The sequence below is a fragment of the Symphalangus syndactylus genome, chromosome 17 (genome assembly GCF_028878055.3).
Source record: "Symphalangus syndactylus isolate Jambi chromosome 17, NHGRI_mSymSyn1-v2.1_pri, whole genome shotgun sequence".
Lineage (NCBI taxonomy): Eukaryota > Metazoa > Chordata > Mammalia > Primates > Hylobatidae > Symphalangus > Symphalangus syndactylus.
The window spans coordinates 88,036,006-88,056,480 of NC_072439.2; the positions used below are offsets into that span (position 1 = coordinate 88,036,006).

At 43.1% G+C, this 20,475-nt stretch overlaps 1 protein-coding gene across 4 annotated transcripts in view; it reads right to left on the reverse strand.

Moving 5' to 3' along the window:
• The window catches only part of DGKG (diacylglycerol kinase gamma), a 210,320-nt gene extending 191,304 nt beyond the window's left edge, over nt 1–19,016 (reverse strand). For 3 of the 4 annotated variants that reach the window (XM_063621932.1, XM_063621929.1, XM_063621930.1), the window contains exon 1: nt 18,726–19,015. The gene's annotated coding sequence lies outside the window, so the exon portion shown is untranslated. Of the gene's footprint in view, nt 1–18,725 lie in introns of all 4 variants that reach the window. The other variant, XM_063621931.1, reaches the window with a different exon arrangement.
• Between the last annotated feature and the right edge of the window lie 1,459 nt (nt 19,017–20,475).

The following is a 20,475-nucleotide window of genomic DNA, read 5'->3' on the forward strand; positions in this document are numbered from 1 at the left end:
TATTATGTGAAAAAAATAGCTGAAAGTGATCTGAAATACTAAATGACAATAACAACAAAAAACCCCAATATGGGCCAGAAAAAGTTGGAGGAATTCTGGGAACTGGGCCAGTTCATTTTAGACCAATAAGAGCAAAGAGCAGCTTAGTCTATTGCTTGGGAACGAGGATTACCAGAACCTCCATGGAGGCTACTGAACCACTTTCGTTGATCTTTGAAGAATTTTGGAGAAAAACAACAACAAAAAGCCAGAGGACCAGAAACAAGCACATCTAATCTTCTTTCTTTCTTTTTTTTTTTTTTGGAGACAAAGTCTCACTCTGTCACCCAGGCTGGAGTGCAGTGGCGCAATCTTGGCTCACTGCAACTTCTGCCTCCCAGGGTGAAGGGATCCTCCCATCTCAGCCTCCTGAGTAGCCAGGACCACAGACGCGCACCACCATGCCTTGCTAATTTTTGGTAGAGACGGGGTTTCACCATGTTGCCCAGGCTGGTCTCAATCTCCTGAGCTCAAGCAATTCGCCCGCCTCCCAGAGTGCTGGGATTAGGTGCAAGCCACTGCACCTGGACTATCTTATTTTTATTATCAAAAAAAGTGGAGGAAAATATATTCCACAAACTATCAACAGTGTGAGCATGATACTAGCCTTAGCTAAGAATCCAAATCATATTTTTAAATGATTTTAAAATAAAAATCATATATCATCTCATTATCCAACTATAATGACAATTAACATTTTGCTGTAAATTCTTTCTAGAATTTATCCATATATATGTAGGCATTTCTTTAAAAAAATTCAAATTTGTTTTAGCTCTTTTTGTCTTTTTTTCACTTAGCAGTATATGGTGAGCATTATTTGGTGTTACTAAACATTCCTCAATACCAGGAAAACAATACTGTTTTCCCTGGTTACCTAGTATTTTATTGTGTAAATAGACATAATTTATTGACAGTTCCCTCTGCTGTTGTTTATCTTTAAAATCCATTTCTTGCAACTCAAAACCACAATGAGATGCCATCTCACACCAGTCAGAATGGTTATTATTAAAAAGTTCGAAAAAAACAAAACAGATGCTAGTAAGGTTGTGGAGAAAAGGGAATACTTATACAATATTGTTGGGAGTGTAAATTAGTTCAATCGTTGTGGAAAGCAGTATGCAGATTCTTCAAAGAGCTAAAAGCAGAACTACCATTCGACCCAGCAACCCCATTACTGGGTATGTACCCAGAGGAATATAATTCATTTGACCATAAAGACACATGTGTGCAAATGTTCACTGCAGCACTATTCACAAGAGCAAAGACATGGAATGAGCATAAACGCTTATCAGTGACAGATCGGATAAAGAAAATGTGGTACATATACACCATGGAATACTATGCAGCGATAAAAAGAACGAGATATGTCTTTTGCAGGAACATGGATGGAGCTAGAGGCTATGATCCTTAGCAAAGTAACACAGGAACAGAAAACCAAATGCCGTGTGTTCTCACTTACAAGTGGGAGCTAAATGATCAGAACTTAAAGAACTTATGAACACAAAGAAGGAAACAACAGACACTGGGGTCTACTTGAGTGGGGAGGGTGGGAGGAAGGAGAGGAGCAGAAAAGATAACTATTGGGTACTGAGCTTAATACCTGGGTGATGAAATAATCTGTACAACAAACCCCCACGACACAAGTTTACCTACCTAACAAACCTGCACATATATCCCTGAACCTAAAATAAAAGTTAAAAAATAAATAAGTCAATAAAATTCATTTCTAACAATTAGAAACTATGACTTTTACTATTTTTGCTTGGAGGAACCTGCTAAGGTTTTATCTATACCCTGATGCATAATTAATTTTTATAAATGTTCCACGAGCCCTAGAAAAGAAATTTTATTATGTGTTTTGGGTATTACGCAGCATATAATTTTTTCAGTAGTGTTCATTATATTACACAATTCCTGTATTTATATTATGTTTTGTTTGTTTACTTGATATGTGAAAGCCTGAGAGTGGTGTTTTGAAATCTTCCACCTCCATCGTGTTTCCATCAGTTTGGGATGCAATATTAATTGATGTGCATATTTCCATGGCCATTATAACTTCATTGTGAATTTGATTCTTCATTTATAGAAAATAATCCTCATTGTATTATTTAATGATATTTGTCATGAATTGCATTTTCTTATATCAATAAAATGACTTCTGCTTTAGTTTTTGTGGCATCTCCCTGCTATACCTTTTCTCAGTGTTTTAATTTTTGCACGACCCTTTGTTTTAAGGGTTCCTATGGTAAACAACATAAAGCTGAATTTTCATTTTTGATCCCATATGAAGACTTTTATTAAAAATGAGTGATTTAGTTTACTTATGTTAGTTGTTAATAACTGAGGTGTTTGGTGTCTTCATTTTCATGCTCTATTTTATTATCATTTTAATGCTTCCTTGCTGTCTCCTTTGTTTAATTAATATTTAGTTTGCTGCATAGAGTTTGCTTTCTTAGACCCCCTTGATTCAGAAGGTGGGTTATTGAAAACTCTGTAACTATTGTCTTCTAAATTTAAGTGTCAGGAATGAAATGACTGTCTCATAATTGAACCAAGGAATTCAGAACACTTTATTTTCACTGTCTTATCCTTTCAGACAAACACCAGTATTTTCAGGCTTTAAAAATCATTATCTGGGGTTTTAGGCCCAAATTTTTTTCAGGATTTTTTGTATCAATGCATATCTGCTGTTTGAATGTATTTTACTTTTGCATACAGTTTTGTTTTGTTTTGTTTTGTTTTTGAGACCGAGTCTCGCTCTGTCGCCCAGGCTGGAGTGCAGTGGCGTGATCTCAGCTCACTGCAACCTCCACCTCACAGGTTCAAGCAATTCTCTGCCTCAGCCTCCTGAGTAGCTGGGATTACAGGCGCCCGCCACCATGCCTGGCTAATTTTTGTGTTTTTAATAGAGATGGGGTTTCACCATCTTGGCCAGGCTAGTCTTGAACTCCTGACCTCATGATCCACCTGCCTCGGCCTCCCAAAGTGCTGGGATTACAGGCTGAGCCACCGCCCCTCGCCTTGCATACAGTTTTAAAACTTGATGTACAAATTATTAGTTAGATGCCTTTTTTAATTGGCTTCAGTACTAGTTGCCTATCTTTTACACTATTACTGCCTTCACATGCTTGGTTTGACTTTTGATAGAATACTCTGCTCATTAATTCCAGCTAGTGAATTTTAATTCTGCTGTTGTGCTTCGATTTCCTCGCAGTCCGTCCATATTTCATTCACATCTTTGAATACCATTTTTCATTTTCATCTCAGCTTTATTCTTATTCTCTTTTGATTTGTAAAGACCATGCCCTCTAGTGCCCTCTTATGAGGATTCTAGTCTACTAAAAGATTCTTTTAGGCCCAGCTGGAGTAACTCATTTTCATTTCATATGCTATTATTTACTCCCTTATTTTACATTTCCTTTAATTCCTTTATGTTTTACTCTTTATTCATTCTTAAAGAAGGAAGCATTCTATAAACTTGGTGCTTGTCAAATAACAGGTCTTTTTGGTCTTGTTCTCACCGAATGCTGAAATCAATAATGGTGAGTGGATGTACACAGGTCCTAGATCTACATCAAATTTCAAGGATAGATTATCCTAGAGTAACTATACTATACTATATTGTTTTATTTGCCTCTTACTGCCAGAACAAGTTCTACATTTTTTGAAATGTATCATAATTTTTTTATGATGGGATCAAAATAGCTCAATATTTCATAAATATTTTAATATATTTTTTTCATTTCTTAAATGTAAAGTCCCATATATGTCCATTCCATCAAGCTCCTTATAGCCTTAAAACTTTTATACACTAATTTGTTTTTGGCACTCAATTTGTTGCAGATTGATAGACGTATGTTAGATTTTCCCTCTGCAATTGTGTTTTGACAATTTTATTGTATCATTTAATGACTTTTTTATTAAATTTTACTTTTAGCTATAGTTTAAACATAATATCACCCTCCTTTCTTTTTGTTTGCATTTTCCTGATATATCTATGCCCTTTCATTTTTTATCCCCTTTCTCTCCCATTTTGTTTAAACCAGCATATATTTAGAATTGGGTTTTGACCAATGTGTGGTTCTTTGTCTTTTAATAGAAATGATTGGCCAGGTGGGGTGGCTCACCCCTGTAATCCTAGCACTTTGGGAGGCTGAGGCAGGTGGATCACGAGGTCAGGAGATCGAGACCACTCTGGCTAACACAGTGAAACCCTGTCTCTACTAAAAATACAAAAAATTAGCTGGGCATGGTGGCACGCGCCTGTAGTCCTAGCTACTTGGGAGGCTGAGGCAGGAGAATTGCTTGAACCCGGGAGGCGGAGATTGCAGTGAGCCTAGATTGCAGCCACTGCACTCCAGCCTGGGAGACAGAGTGAGACTCAGTCTCAAAAAAAAAAAAAAAAAGGAAATGATTAAACCATTCACACTTAATGTGGTATGTTTGACCTGGCTTCTATCATCTTATTTTATACTTTTTATATTAATGTTTCCTTGCTATTTCCTTTTTTATATATATATATATATATATTTTCTTTTCTTTTCTTTTTTTGAGGCAGAGTCTGTTAGACGTATGTTAGATTTTCCCTCTGCAATTGTGTTTTGACAATTTTATTGTATCATTTAATGATTTTTTTATTAAATTTTACTTTTAGCTATAGTTTAAACGTAATATCACCCTCCTTTCTTTTTGTTTGCATTTTCCTGATGTATCTATGCCCTTTCATTTTTTATCCCCTTTCTCTCCCATTTTGTTTAAACCAGCATATATTTAGAATTGGGTTTTGACCAGTGTGTGGTTCTTTGTCTTTTAATAGAAATGATTGGCCAGGTGGGGTGTTCTCCTGCCTCAGCCTCCTGAGTAGCTGGGATTATAGGTGCCCACCACCACGCTAGGCTAATTATTGTATTTTTAGTAGAGACCGGGTTTCACCATGTCAGCCAGGCTGGTCTCAAACTCCTGGGCTCAAGTGACTGCCTGCCTTGGCCTCCCAAAGTGCTTGATTTATAGGCATGAGCCACGGCACCGGTTGGTTCATTATCTTACTACCCCAAAATTCCATAGTCATACCTCAACTTATTTCTGATATTTAGTGTTGCAGAATGTCTGACACTTGCTTATTTTTTCTCTGAAAATAAAGCATTGTTTTTCTGTTTTCATACCAACAGATTTTTTTCTTATAATTAATAATTTTCACCAGAATATACTTTTAATTTTTCTTGGTACACATTAACTATTTTGAACTAATGTCAGGAAATTTTTTTATTTAAAAAAATATTTAAATTTAAGTTATGGGATACATGTGGAGAATATGCAGGTTTGCTACGTAGGTACACGTGTCATGGTAAATTAAATTTTTTTTTTTTTTTTTTAATTAGAGACAGGTCTCGCTCTGTCACTCAGGCTGGAGTGCCATGTCACGATCTTGGCTCACTACAGCCTTGACTTTCTGGGCTTAAGCAATCCTTCTGCCTCAGCTACTTATATTTTTATTATAACATCTTCTACTTTTTCTTTTCCTGAAAAATTCTGTATTTATATGTTTAATGTATTGAATAATAGCCTCCATTTTCCCCTCATTATTTCACTTTCACGTTTTTTGTCAGAATTGCGAGAATTCATGCTCATCTTTAGCTTTCTGCATTGTTCCAATGTTTGTGCTTCCACTGCATGATTTTAATTCTGCAAAATATTTTTCATTTCAAAGCAGGCAAAGTTTCACAATCTCAGATTGCTCTCTTTCAGACCGCTCCATGTTGATAGTTCCTGCTATATCCTCTTAAATCTCTATAAATATAACTTGGAGATTTTTAAGTTTATGTTCTCTCTTTTTTTTTAGCATCTATTTTAAAGAGTGACATTAGCTTTGCATTCTTAGATGTCTCCCTTCTTTGGAACAGCTAGATATTGTTTTCATGAGCTTCACAAAGAGTGAGTCCCATGGCCCCAGCACAAGGCACATCTGAGGGGCCACTGGATGTGTTTGATTGAGATGTGTTTCCCATCGCCTGCCCACCTAGCATTCCTGTAGCTCTTGCCACTTTTTAAAGTTTTTTTACATGGTAAAATATGCATAACATAAAAGTTACCATTTAACCACTTTTAAGTGTACAGTTCAGTGTCATTAAGTACAGTTAAATTGTTGTGCAACCATTGCCACCATCCATCCACAGAACTTTTTTTTTTTTTTTGAGACAGGGTCTCACTCTGTTGCCTAGGCTAGAGTGCAGTGGCGTAATCATGGCTGACTGCAACCTCTGTCTTCCAGGTTCAAGCGATTCTCATGCCTCAGCCTCCTGAGTAGCTGGGATACAGGTGTGTGCCACCACGCCTGGCTAATTTTTGTGTATTTTTTTTTAAGTAGAGGTGGGATTTCATCATGTTGGCCAGGCTGGTCTCGAACTCCTGACCTCAGGTGATCCACCTGCGTCGGCCTCCAAAAGTGCTGGGATTATAGGCATGAGCCACCAAGCTCAGCCTTCCACAGAACCTTTTCATCTTGCAAAACAAACTGTGGCGTTAAATGATAACTACCCATCTTTCCCACCACCACACCCTGGCAGCTATCATTTTACTTTCTATCTCTATGAATTTAACTACTGTAAGTACCTCATATGAGTGGAATGTGCAGTATTTTTTCTTTTGCGACTGGATTATTTCATTTAGTTTAATGTTTTCAAGGTTGCACATTGCAGTATGTGTCAGAATTTCATTCACATTTAAGGCTGAGTAATATTTCATTGTATGCATTTACCACATTTTGTTTATCCAGTCATCCATAAGGGAACATTTGTGTTGCTTTTACTTCTTAGCTATTGTGAAGGATGCTGTTATAAACATGCATGTACAAGTACCTCTTCATGTTCCTGCTTTCAGTTTGGGGGAGTATATACCCAGAGGTGTGATTACTGGATCATACAGTGATTCTATTTTCAAGTTTTTGAGGACCCACTGTGCTGTTTTCCACAGTGGCTGTACCACTTCACATTCCCATCAGCAGTGTACAAGAGTTCCAGTTGCTCTACATCCTTGCCAACACTTGTTATTTTCTGTTCTTTTAAAAGATATACATAATAGCTCTCCTAATGGGTGTGAAGTGGCATCTCATTGTGTCTTTGACTTACGGTTGCCTGATGATTCATGATGCTGAGCTTCTTTTCATGTGCTTATTTGCTATTCATATATCTTTGTTGGAGAAATGTCTTTCACGTTCTTTATCAATTTTTGAATTGGGTTATTTTGTTGCTGTTGTTTAGTTTTGGGAGTTCTCTATATATTCTGGACTTTAATTCTTCTTCAGATATGCGGTTTTCAAACATTTATTCCATTCTGCGCAGCCTCTGATGCTTTACCTTTGGAGATGTTAGTGGAATTCTTCTAGGAGTCCTTTCCATTTAATCTTCAGACCAACTTTTCCTTCCATTCTGATGACTTACAGTTGCTTGGTCTTTCCCTCATTCACTGTTGTGAACACTCTTTATTATGGAATGTTTTCAAAACATCTGACATGTGGATTATATTGGTGTCCTTTGCTAGTTGTCAGTACTATAACAAATATTCCCAAATATTTATATATTAATTTGGTTATTTCAATAAAAATCATGGAAGGTAAGAGTTAAATGTGTAGGCTTCATTTTCCATTTTTAAGGCCTTATTTTTTGAAGGTGGTATCACTGCACCATAGTTACCCTAACTACTGGTTAAAAACTCTGGTTCGAGGCCCCCTTCCCAAACCTCTGGCTCAGAGTCTCCCAGGAGAAAGCCTTAGGATCCACGTTTCATTACAAAAGAAATCTCTAGGAAGTTCTAATGCAAATGAAAATTAGAGAACTACTGGGTTCAGTGGTGACTTGTGAGCAGTTAAAAGAGAAGGGAATGATCCCTTGGAACTAACCAAGGTTCACCAAGAAGTCATGGCGGGTGATTCTTACATCTTCTTGACAGGTACATCAGTTATATAACTCAGGTAGACAGTGGATATAAGTGCAGGAGACTTGACAAAGTTTTCATGAGCCTTGCAGGCATGATGGAGAAATACCCATTGAATACAAAAACAGGGATAACACGCTATCAAGACCATGGCTGGTGCAAATCCAGTTTCGGTTGTGACACCTTAAAGTAGCTTTTAGAGAAACTGTAATGCACACGTAGGAGATTTACCAGAGGAGCTAAGGAATTAAAAGCTCTGTGATTTGAGAAATGACTGAATTTTTTGTTTAGCAATGGTTCTTGACTCTTCTGAACATTGGTATAGTTGGTAGCACTGGGAGACGTAAAAAAGTACTGAGGCCCAAGCTTTGACCCCAGACCAATGAAGTTAGCATCTCTGGGAGTGGGACCGACAACTGGTGCTTTTTCAAGGCCCTTCCACACACCCCCCCCAGGCAATGTTAATGTTAAACAGAGTTGAGAACCACTGGCTTAGAGAGAAAGACCATGCTTACAAATTTGCGAGCTCTAATATGGAAGAGGGGCATAAGTGTTTCTGTAAGCCACCCCCCTGCTTGACCATTCACCTGGCAGAAGTGGACATTGGTCTGAGTCAATAAATGGCTATTGGGACAGCTCAGTTGCCAAGCCCAGACTCTCAATGCTGTGAGATGTTTCTTTCCCTTATTAGATAGGCATGGACCTCCTTGACATGAATCTTTCAGGTACTGGCAATACATTGATCAAGATACACGGAAATCGACTCTCCCCTGATCTCATGAGTTTTCAGTTTCACCCACGACTTGCACTGAGGACTTCCTTATCTGGGCCTCCAGCCACAGAGCTCATCTATCCAATTACATCTCCATCTGGATCTCTCACTGAAACCTCAAAGTTAACATGCCCTGAACTGAACTTGATACCTAACCCCACACCTGCTCCTGTTCCTCGATTCTCTTGGTCGATGAAACCACTATCCTCCCAGGTGTAGGAGCCTGGTGGCCACCTTTGGCTTCTCTGCCTCCCTCAGCCCCCTCACATACACTCAGTTACAGGTTCTTTCCTGGTTCTGTCCCCCATTCCACCTGTACTGCCATTGGTTTAGCCCCTATCTCCCTGGAACTCCCTCAAAAGCCTCTCACGGGCAGCCTCACTTTCCATCTTCTCTCCTTCCAAGACAGCAGCCTGAGGGATTGCTCTAATGTTAAAACGTGGCCATGTCAGTTCCCACTTATGAGTTCTCAGTGCCCCTCCCCTCATCACTAGCTACAAGAAAAAAAATGCACACTTTAATGTGACAAACAAGACCCTCCATGACCCAGCTGCTGTCCACATTTCCAGACTCATCTCCCATAACTTCCTGACTCACAGTTTTTGCTCCAGAAACATTGAAGTACAGACAACAAGAGCTGGCTTCGCATACATGGTTCCATTTACCTAGAATTTATTACCCTCATTCCTTCACTTCACTTCACGCATCCTTTAAATTTAGGTTCAAGCTCGTCTACTCCAGACCGTATTACCTGATTTCCTAGGTCCAATACCTTCCTAGGCTGAGGACGTGACTCTCTCCTGACTCTCATCTAAAGATTGACTCTGGCTGGGCATGGTGGCTCATTCCTGTAATCCCAGCCCTTTGGGAGGTTAGGAGGGTGGATCACCTGAGGTCAGGAGTTTGAGACCAGCCTGAACATGGTGAAACCCCATCTCTATTAAAAGTACAAAAATTAGCCAGGTGTGGTGGCATGCATCTGTAATCCCAGTTACTCGAGAGATTGAGGCAGGAGAATTCCTTGAACCTGGGAGGTGGAGGTTGCAGTGAGCCAAGATCACACCACTGCACTTCAGCCTGGGTAACAGAGTGAGACCCCGTCTCAAAAGAAAAAAAATGTGTATATATATATATACTTTATATCTATATCTATATCTATATCTATATCTATATCTATATCTATATCATCTATATCTATATCTAACAGTGGACTCTGTTCCACTCAGCTCCTGGAAACCCAGTTGATCCTATCCCCAGAAATGAGTCCTATGACTAGCATGAAGTGGGTGCTCAGCACATATTTACTGATTGAATATTGGTTAAATGATGGAGCATCCTCAGGAGAGCATTGCTATGGTTTGCATCATTTAGGGATTAGAGAACGGTATGGTCTTTGGGGCACCATGGGACTTTTTCCCCTATAGGAACATATGGCTACTAGCTTCCTAATAGTTGAGAAAGATCACTTTGTGATCATCCAGGCCTGCTGGACATGCTGGCATGAGAAAAGGGAAGAGACTGACTTCCACCTGTGAATATCTTTATGTCAGGTTCTGGGGATCAGGAACATCCTTGTTGATGAGAATTTAGGATGGGGAGTTTGGGGGCTAGATGAGAGTAACCATTTTGTGTGGCTTCCAAGGAAGGGATACCCTGGCCTTCTGGGAGCTGGAAAGAGCTTTCTCTAGCTTATTTACTTTAACTGCAAGACAGGGGCACGAGGGAGCTGGTGAAGTACTATGAGCCACTGTTCCCAGAGTAGAGGGGTGGAGAAATGCAGCAGGAAATGGAAACATTTAGGCCAAAAACATTTCAAGTATTTCAGCATCTAAGGATCAAAGTGGCCTCACTGACCTTTGGCTATTTGTAACTTTCACACCAGATCAGCCATCAGCAAAGTGAAAACTTGGTTTCTGTGTAGATGATACTGTTTATTCCCCAGGTGAGAAGAACTTCCAATGCAAAACCCACAGAAAGGAGTGATGGACCCAAATGATTAACTGGGCAGGCAAGTCTGGGTTTTGTCAGCTGCTGTCTGGCCATTGAGTTTTTCTCTTCCATCTCTTTTCTTGCCACAGCAGACTTTTCTAGATGCCTCCATTTTTCACTTGGAAAATGAGAGCTCTTAAGCTCTTTCCTTCTTTTCTCTTACACATCATGATTCCAGGAAAGAATCTTTAACTTTCACTGAAGCATCAATGCCTTAAGAAGCGAATTCCAAGAGGAGAAATGGATATTTTTGCAGGAAATAAAGCCTTAAGCTTCTTCAGAAAAGAAAGTGAAAAGAGGAGTTATGCCCTGGAGAAGGCACTGGTCAGAGTGGTGAGACCCTGGCTCCTGTTCTGGCTGGGTAACCCCAGTCAGGGCACTTATTTTGTTGGGGGTTTCCTTATTTCTCAGGATGAAGGCTTAGAACCAGATGTTCTCTTGGCTCCTTCTCTGATCTCATTTTCTATGACGCCAGAAATTCTTAGATCTGCCCCAAATTAATATATATCTCTTATCCTAATTGAATAACATCCCAGGGTGCTGAGACAGTGTGCAATTGAGGTAATTAGACCATGCTCCTTAATTTGTTCAGAATCATAGAGTTAAGGAAGCCACTACTATTGCCATCATCACCCTGCCCCCAACCACCATTATCATTATCACCACCATCACCCCCACAACTATCACCACCACCATCAATACCACCACCAACACCACTATCGTCAACTCCCCGCACAACTGCCATCACCACTACCGCCACCACCAACACCACTACCACCACCACCACGATCATCATCACCACCATTATTGTCACCCCCCACCACCACTACCATCACCACTATCACCACCACCAAAAACACTACTCCCACCACCACGATCATCACCACCACCACCACCAACACCACTACCACCACCACCACGATCATCATCACCACCATTATTGTCACCCCCCACCACCACTACCATCACCACTATCACCACCACCACCACCACTACTCCTACCACCATTATCATCACCACCACCACCACTACCATCACCACTATCACCACCACCACCACCACCACTCCTACCACCATTATCATCACCACCACCACCACTACCATCACCACTATCACCACCACCACCACCACCACCAATACTACCATTATCATCACCACCACCACCACCACTACCATCACCACTATCACCACCACCACCACCACCACTACCACCATTATCATCACCACCACCACCACTACCATTACCACTATCACCACCACCACCACCACCACCACTGCCACCATTATCATCACCACCACCACCACTACCACCATTATCATCACCACCACCACCACTACCATCATCACTATCACCACCACCACCACCACTCCTACCACCATTATCATCACCACCACCACCACTACCATCACCACTATCACCACCACCACCATCACCACTACTCCTACCACCATTATCATCACCACCACCACCACTACCATCACCACTATCACCACCACCACCACTACTCCTACCACCATTATCATAACCCCCACCACCACTACCATCACCACTATCACCACCACCACCACCACCACTACTCCTACCACCATTATCATCACCACCACCACCACCACCACCACTTCTACCACCATTATCATCACCACCACCACCACTACCATCACCACTATCACCACCATCACCACCACCACCATCGCCTCCACTGCCACTACCATCATCACCACTATCACCACCACCACCTTACCACCATTACCCCCACCACCATCACCCCACCACTACCACCACCACCACCATCACACCCCCACCATCACATTCCAACATCATCTCCTCCACCATCACTACCACCACCACCACCACCATAATAATCACCCCTACTACTGCCACCACTATTACCACCACCACCACCACCAGCATCACTGTCCTACCACCACCATCATTACTTCATTACCACCAGCACCACCACCACCACCAGCATCACTGTCCTACCACCACCATCATCACCATTACCACCATCATCACCACCACTACCATCACCTTCATGAGAAATAAAGTTCTACTTTTTAAAATGGGAAAATTTATAAAAATGTCTTAATTTGAGGGACTGATGTTAATTCCAGGAAACATTCTGGAATGGGATGTGGAAGGAGCTTTTAGGATTGAAGCTGTGATTTCAAGGAACCAACATGGAATCACTGAAATCAGTTTATGTCAGACCAACAAAATTGCTTCTTTGACAAGATTATTGGATGGAAGATCAAGGAAATACCAGTGATGAAGAATATTTGGACTTTATCAAGACCTTTGATACGATTCCTCTAATAATGTTGAAAAGGATGAAGAAATATGGGCTCAGTTATAGTACAGAAAGCTGAATAAATTTTCTAAGTAAGTGCTGTTTAATTATTGAATTAATATCTATGTTTAGGGAACATACAGTAGAATGCCTCAGAATCCTATAGTGTTCATTATTTTTATTGATGACTTAGATGAAGAGGTCGTGCTCATCAGATTCAGAGATGGCAGGAAGCTGGCTGAGAGGGCCAGTAAATACACTGGAAAATATACTGGATGATAGAATCACAGCCAGAAATATCTGGGCAAGTTGGCAAGGCAGACTTAACTGAACAAGATAAAATGAGAAACAACGCACAGTCTCTAGAGTGTGAATAACATCCCAGGGTGCTGAGACAGTGTGCAATTGAGGTAATTAGACCATGTGAGGAGGTGTGGGCAAGTATGAGGTGAAGGCGAGCAGGTGGGCAACGCAGTTCAAGAGCAAGTTTAAAAGAGAATTGGGTTACTTCAGTTGATATTAAGCTCAACAGGTGTCAATGGTATAGATTCTTAATTAGACCTTAAAGAGTTTTAATAGAAATAGGAAATAGAATGAGGAGGTGGTAATTTCAGTCTTCTCCATGCTGATTAGCACTCCCTTGAAATTTTGCACTTTATTCTTTAACAATAAAGAAATTAGAGAAAACTAGGACAAGAGTGATGATAATAATAGTGAGGGCACTGGAGCAAATGGCCCATGAGGTAGGGTGGAGCAGTGAAAAGGGCATCGGCCAGGGAGTTGAGAGCCAAGTTACCCCATTAATAGGCCGCGAGGTCTTGAGAGCTGGTTCAGGACTCCCTGAGGAGAAGCACAGACTGTGGTGGTTGACTGATCTGCTCTTGTAGGTTTTGGTCCCCTGGTCAGGCCACACTATGGGTGGGTTCCTTTCTCCCTCCCTCACCCATCCAGGGACAGGTTCTCTTAAGACCCCTGAAGAAAATTTTGCACTCTTGATATGTGATTCAGAGTCATAAATTATACCCATTGTTTCTCTTGGAAAGCTTTCAAAAGGCCCCTTTCTGTGATTTCCCAGGAAGCCAAGATGGCGGCAATCCTAATCCACATCACCACACACAGCAGTTATTGAGGCAGTAAAGCAAAAGGTCCAAGGAAAAAAGAGAAGATAAATAAAGAGAAAAGGCTTTGAAATCATATGGACCTGAGTTTCAATCTCAGTCTCTCCTATCAGCTTTGTGACCATAGGCAAATCACTGAAACTTTCTGAGACTCAGTTTCCTTATCTGTGAGATGGGGTTAATACCAGGCATGTAGTGATGTGAATATCAGGTGAAGTTAAGAGTGTACAAAACATAGCACAACGTGGGACTCAGAGTCAGTGCCCAATAAGTGCTATTGCTAATATTACCACAACATTTACTACCACCATCCCTCCTTTATCTTTCCCTCCCTCATCTCTTCCGGGCTAGGCACTGTGCTAGTGCAGAGGATACAGTGGAAAACAAGACAGACATAGACACACACTTTGCTTGCACCAAGCTTACACTCTAGCACAGTCCAGTTAAAGTTTTGGCAATGATGGAAATCTTTTAAATGTGCATTCTCCAATATGGTAGCCAGAAATCACATGCTGCATTGTCAGCATTAGCAATGTGAGTGGTGTAACTGAGAAACTGAATTCTAAATTTCATTTAATTTTAATGAACTTAAGTTAAACACAGAAATAGTCACATGTGAAAACAGACAGCACAGCTCTAGTCACCTTTTAGGTACGTTTCTGGGACTGACTACCCTGAGTAGAATAAAGGTACACTGAAAGAGAAATGCACGTAAAGCATTCAGTAAGTACAGGACCTGGAAAATTCTCTTATTTGTTCATTCATCACATTTAATTGTTGACTATGGATTGGCACTATCTCAGGTGCTGGGGATACAGAAAAGAATTAGACATGGTCTCTGCCTTCAGGGGGCTCATAGTTCAGTGGGAGATATGCAAATAAGTGACTTCACCATACGAGGTAAGCTTACGCACAGGTGCTATGGATTCAGGAAGTCTCTAGGGTGGGCTTCCCTGAAGGATGTTTCAGGACCTGAGCTGAATCTTGCATAAATTGATCTCAGAGTGGGAGCAACAACAGATCATATTCCAGGGCTACTAAACCCACTGCTGGTGGCAGAGGTGGCTTGGAAATCAACGAGGCTCTAGGAACAACTCGTAGCTAGGGCCAGTTTGTTTTCTTCTAACTCGTTTGTGTGTGTGTGTGTGTGTGTGTGTGTGTTTTGTATTGCCTAATTCAATCTCTCCTCTGCCAGCCACATTTTGTTTCCGCCTGAGGACATTTTTTTTTAGATGATGGGTATAACCTTATTTTTAAATTGTTTTATTACTATTAATAGTTACTAGCCTTGATTTTTTTTTTTAGTCAGACAAACTCTGTTACTTATAAAGTGACATCAGCTCTCACTATGGTTGAGTGTGGAATTCTGATACTTGGTACAAATAAACAACTCTTTGAATATGGCCAGTATGTGAAGAAGCTGTTGCTGATGGGTTAAGCTTGCTGAATCTGGCTGTGATCATGATGCACGTTCACAGGAGTGAGTGTTGTTGTAATGACTTGTATGGAGAAGTGGGACATTATACACATTTGTATATTTTACATGATGGTTTGATTTGTTCAAAGTTAGTATGTGACATTTAGCTAGAGAATTCTGCAGCTGATACTTACTCACATAAAAATAGGTATAGCTTTATGTTGTATGGTTTCCATAATCCCTCCTGAGTGTATAAAGTAAGGTGATATGTGTGATTCCTTCTTCCATGAGACTGAAGAATGCTCATGTGATGTGGCTTGGTCGTGTGAGGCCTTGGCCTATTTGAATTCCTAAAGGTCATCTGCTTTAACTATGGCTGGGTTGCTTCTGGTGAATGGAATCGTAAATTAGCGTACCCTTTCTGAAAAGTGGCTTCTCATATATACTGTGAGCCTTCATGCCCTTTGGCCTGGTGATCTATTTCTAGGCATCTATCCAAAGGAAGTAATGGGAAGTGTGTGCGGTAAAGACTTTGCCCAGAGTTATTTGTAGTTGCTAAAGACAGGAAGCAACTTAAATAACTAACAGTGTAATAATATGCAGCCAGGAAAACGATGTTCATGAAGGTCTTTTGCTACAACACTAATTCAGAAAAAAGCAGAGAAGCAATAGCTACAGAGGCTGAGCAACCATACTTTTGAGTCAGACAGCCTGGGTTTGAATCTTGATTCTGCCATGTACTAGCCATGTAACTTGGGCAAGTCACCTGAAGTCTTAGAACCCTAGAAAAATGCAACCCTAGAAAAATGGGATTCATAGTAATAATACTCACCTCAGAGGGACTCCTGAGGATTAAAGGACATAATGAATATAAAATTTAACACCATGCAAAGTATACTTATTAGGCACCCAATAAATGCTGGCTCTCTATGGATTGTATGATTTCAAGGCATAAAAATAGATGGAAAGGAAATATGCCAGTATATTAACAGTGTGGGATGGGAGTGGTAGGATCATGGGTGATTGATTTGTTCTTTGCATACTTTTCAACTTCCAAATTTTTTGGCAATGAACATGAATTACTTTTATACTAAAAGAGTACATTATAATGATGTAATACAATAAGATATACATTTTAAAAGTTTTAAAATTTTACCACAAAGAAAGGATACTTCCCCACCCTTTCCCCCCTTCTCTTCCAGGGGAAGAGATGGGGCCAGCATCCACCAACTCCCATCAGTAGGAGAGGGGAGAGTTGCTGGCTTCTGGGTTCTTTCCTCGCAGAGGTTCACTCATGCACAGCCTGGGCCTCTGGGAGTGTCCGGGTTGGAGGGATCCTCGCCATCTGTTGATGCTGTTGCGTGGGGAGTTGGAGCAGTTGGGGGAGCTAGAACAGATGATCTTAGTAGTTACTCCCATCTCTGGGAGTCTAGATTTCAAGACATGCTGATGTTTATCGTTTTCTCCCCATGTCTTGGTTGATCTGATCCAACCACTCCATAAAATTCTAAGATAGGAAAGACTCATCTACTAGCTTCCCACCCTAAAGTCCCTCCCAGAAAAATACCTGTAGTAATGCCTATAGTGCTGGGCGTAAACGTTAAGGGTGATTGGCAAAAAAGACATAGATCAGGAGTACGACCGGGAAGTTAGCTTAATTGCAGCGGCTTTATTTAAGGAGTATAATTTATATTCGGACTGGAATCTCCAGCAAATGTAGTCTTTTAATATGACAGTGAAGTACCTTCCTATGTTAGACACATGCCTGGAATGAGAGGGACATAAAACATAAAGGGGTGTGTGTCTGTGCCTGGGTTCATGACCAAACCTCAACATTTGCCCTCTATGATCTAACTTCCTTTATTGACAACCAGGGTGCCCTGTGTGCCAGCAAGTGGCTCTGCCAGCTCTATTTTACAGAGAATCCCAAGCACCAAAATAACAAAGTTGATTCCCCCATCCAGACCAGAGGGGCCGTTTCCAGTCCTGTGTCCTGACCGCTGTCTCTCATCATGACTCCCCTGGTGTTCACCTCCAGATCCAAAGTGTCGTCACCAAGTCCCCAAAATAAAGGAATGACAAACAGCCCTTTCAGGCCCTCCCCCCAACAGAGAGGTCATCGTATGCTAATGAAGTCCGAGGAGGCAGCGGCGCAGCGCGGGAGAGCGCGCCCACGGGTTCACAGCGCTCCCGGGCACCACGGGTTCACAGCGCTCCCGGGCACCACTGCGGCGCAGCCACAAATCGCCTCGCGCTGCAGCAGACCCTCCCGCAGCGTGGGGCGACTGGGGGAGGGGTCTCGACCGCCGCTCTGAGTTCCGCAGCTGGATCCCTCCCATCTGGAAGGTGGTTCTAGCTCTAGTCCCACGCTTTCCACTGCAGTGGTGGTGGGGATGGGGGCAGCACGTCAAATCACCTGTAGGGCTTTTTAGAACTCCACAGCCCTCTCCCCTAATTCTATTCCACTAGTTCAAACGAAGAAAATCGCAGACTAGGCAAGGGGAGGTGGACCGGTGCAGTCTGCGAAAGCACCACAGGTGACTCCGGGTACGCACTCTTCAGGACACAAACACACACACGGACACATCTTGTGACTCTGAGACTACACAGATCAACCTTAGATTCGACCCTTCCCTCCTTTATTCTCTGAGGTGTCTGTGTTCTCTTCAGCTTCCCTTTAAGTCGCCCTGCCCAGGGGCTTTGTGGAGTGCCCCCAAAGTCCTAGAACCCCGCGGGACGGTCGGAGGCTTTGGCGGCCAGACATTAGGAAAAGCATTCCCTGCTTCTCGGACTGCCTGGAGCGCGAACTGGATATCACGGAGCCAAGGTAAATCCAGGAGAAGAAGGAAATCCGACCAGTTGCTTTAGCAAACTGCCTGGAGCAAGGCCGCTTCCCACCCGCACAGCTTTGAGGCTTGAGGGGGCCTCTCAGTCGCAGAGAGAGCCGAGCCCCACCCTGTGCCTTCCCCAAGCCTGCACCCCTCGAGCGGGGCATCCCTTCCTTCAGGGCTTTGTGGCAGGTGGAACTGTCGGGGTGGGCGCCGTGGCTTTGGCTGCAGCCCCTTCCCTGGCCGCGGGACCGGCTCCCGCTTTGCCCTCCTTTTCCAAGTTGCTGCACCCGGCGCTCCCTGAGCGGGGGACCCCTTCCGCCGCCCCAGCCGCCGTCTTACCTCACCAGGCAACACTTGGTTGCGCGGTGGCCCGGGGCGCTCCTTCCTCGCGGTTTATTCCCTTACTTGGGAGGAAAGAGGAACCGAGAGACAGAAGGGGGACCGAAGCTGGCCTCTGGGCGTCTTCCCGCCCGCGCAGCCCTCTCGGGGGAGGGGGATGCAGCCCGAGTGGGTGCCGCGGAGACCAGGCGGCCAGACTGTGGTTGGCAGCGCCGGGGTCTTCACCCTGTGCTCGGGGTTCCGCAGCTCCAAAGCCGTCTATCTCCGTGGCCCGCTACTACGGCACTGCGGCTCTGTGCCCTGCCCCTCGCAGCCTGGCAAGTCCAGCTGCCACTCTCACTGCGGAGCCCTGCCCCCGGGCGCAGAGCCCGCCCCCGCCACACACACCGGAGCGCGCGCGTACACACACGGCACACACAGACACGCGCTGCCACACATGCACACGCGTGCGCACACACGAATGTGGATCCGCTCGATGGGAACCTGACCCCCTTTGGTGCAAGTAGGGCGCGGGCATCATTAGGACGCTTTTTACTGACAGGGCTTCGGTTTGGGAGGAGGAGTTTCAGGCTTAGGAGTGTGGAGAGGATGCAACAGTGGTGGGTGCCAGAGGGCCCCTGACCCGGAGGCAAAGGACAACTGTTTGACAAATAAATACCTACTGGGCGTTTCCTTTTCTCAACTCTCGTCAAAGCTACCGTAATATCCCGACCAAATCGAAGAAAAAATAAAGATATAAAATCAACAAGTTCTCTTTGTTTCCCAGGAACTCAGTATCTCTAGGCTCCAAATCACTGACCCTATCCAGAGGGTCATTTCTGACAACCTTGACTTTGGTGGCAGTGGATTGGTGGCCGTTCAACTTGAAAAGGTTTTCCCCTCGTAGCCTGGTGGAGACTGGCACAGCCTGCCTGAGCTGGACTCTGTTGGATGGGTCGGGTCTCTGGGTGTGTTTAATTCCCATTCTCCTTTACTTTTAGGTGACCTTGGACTGTACTCCTGCAGAACAAATAGATCTCTTCTTTTTTAAAAATGTAGAAAAGCACCGAAAAGAGGCTGGGGTGAGGAGTCGGGGGGAATAGGGGAGCTACATTGGCCGAGGCACTGTGACTTGTTGCTTCTCTTTCCATGACGTGCATGTCCACGTGAGGGGGTGATGGTGGTGGTGACACTATTTCAGGCATGTCACACAGCAGGATGACTTCTGTCCATTTCACACCACATTTAGAGTCATGAGGAGTTTAGACTGTCATCTTTAAAATATGTGGAGTTTACTCGTTTCCACAGCCGAGAATTCTTTTCTGCCAGTGGGCAGTGAAGGTCCCTGGGCCAGCACTGTAGCCAAGAAAAGCTTTCTGCAGAGTGTGGAGGTGCTGAGGGGCTCTGGGTGTCTGTGCATTTGGGGAAGAAGCCTCAAACACGAATGTCAGACAGCCCTGAGGACCCTGTTGGGTGGTGTCCATACTGAGCTATCTGCAGGCAGGCTGGTGAGGCAGATGAGAAACAGAGCTGAGAGATCTCCTTAAGGTTCCACACAGTGATGAAGATAGAGGTGATACCAGAACCCCGTGTTTGCGACTCCTCTTATCCTCTGGGTCTTATCCATTCGATCACCCTGGGTCGCTTCTCAAAGTTCCCTTCAGCTAGGCTGAAATAATCTCGGTGAGGGTGTCTTCAAAGTTCTTCCTCTGTCCTTTCTTGTTGCCTCTTCAGTCACTGACTCATTCATTTTACAGCTATTTATTAACCT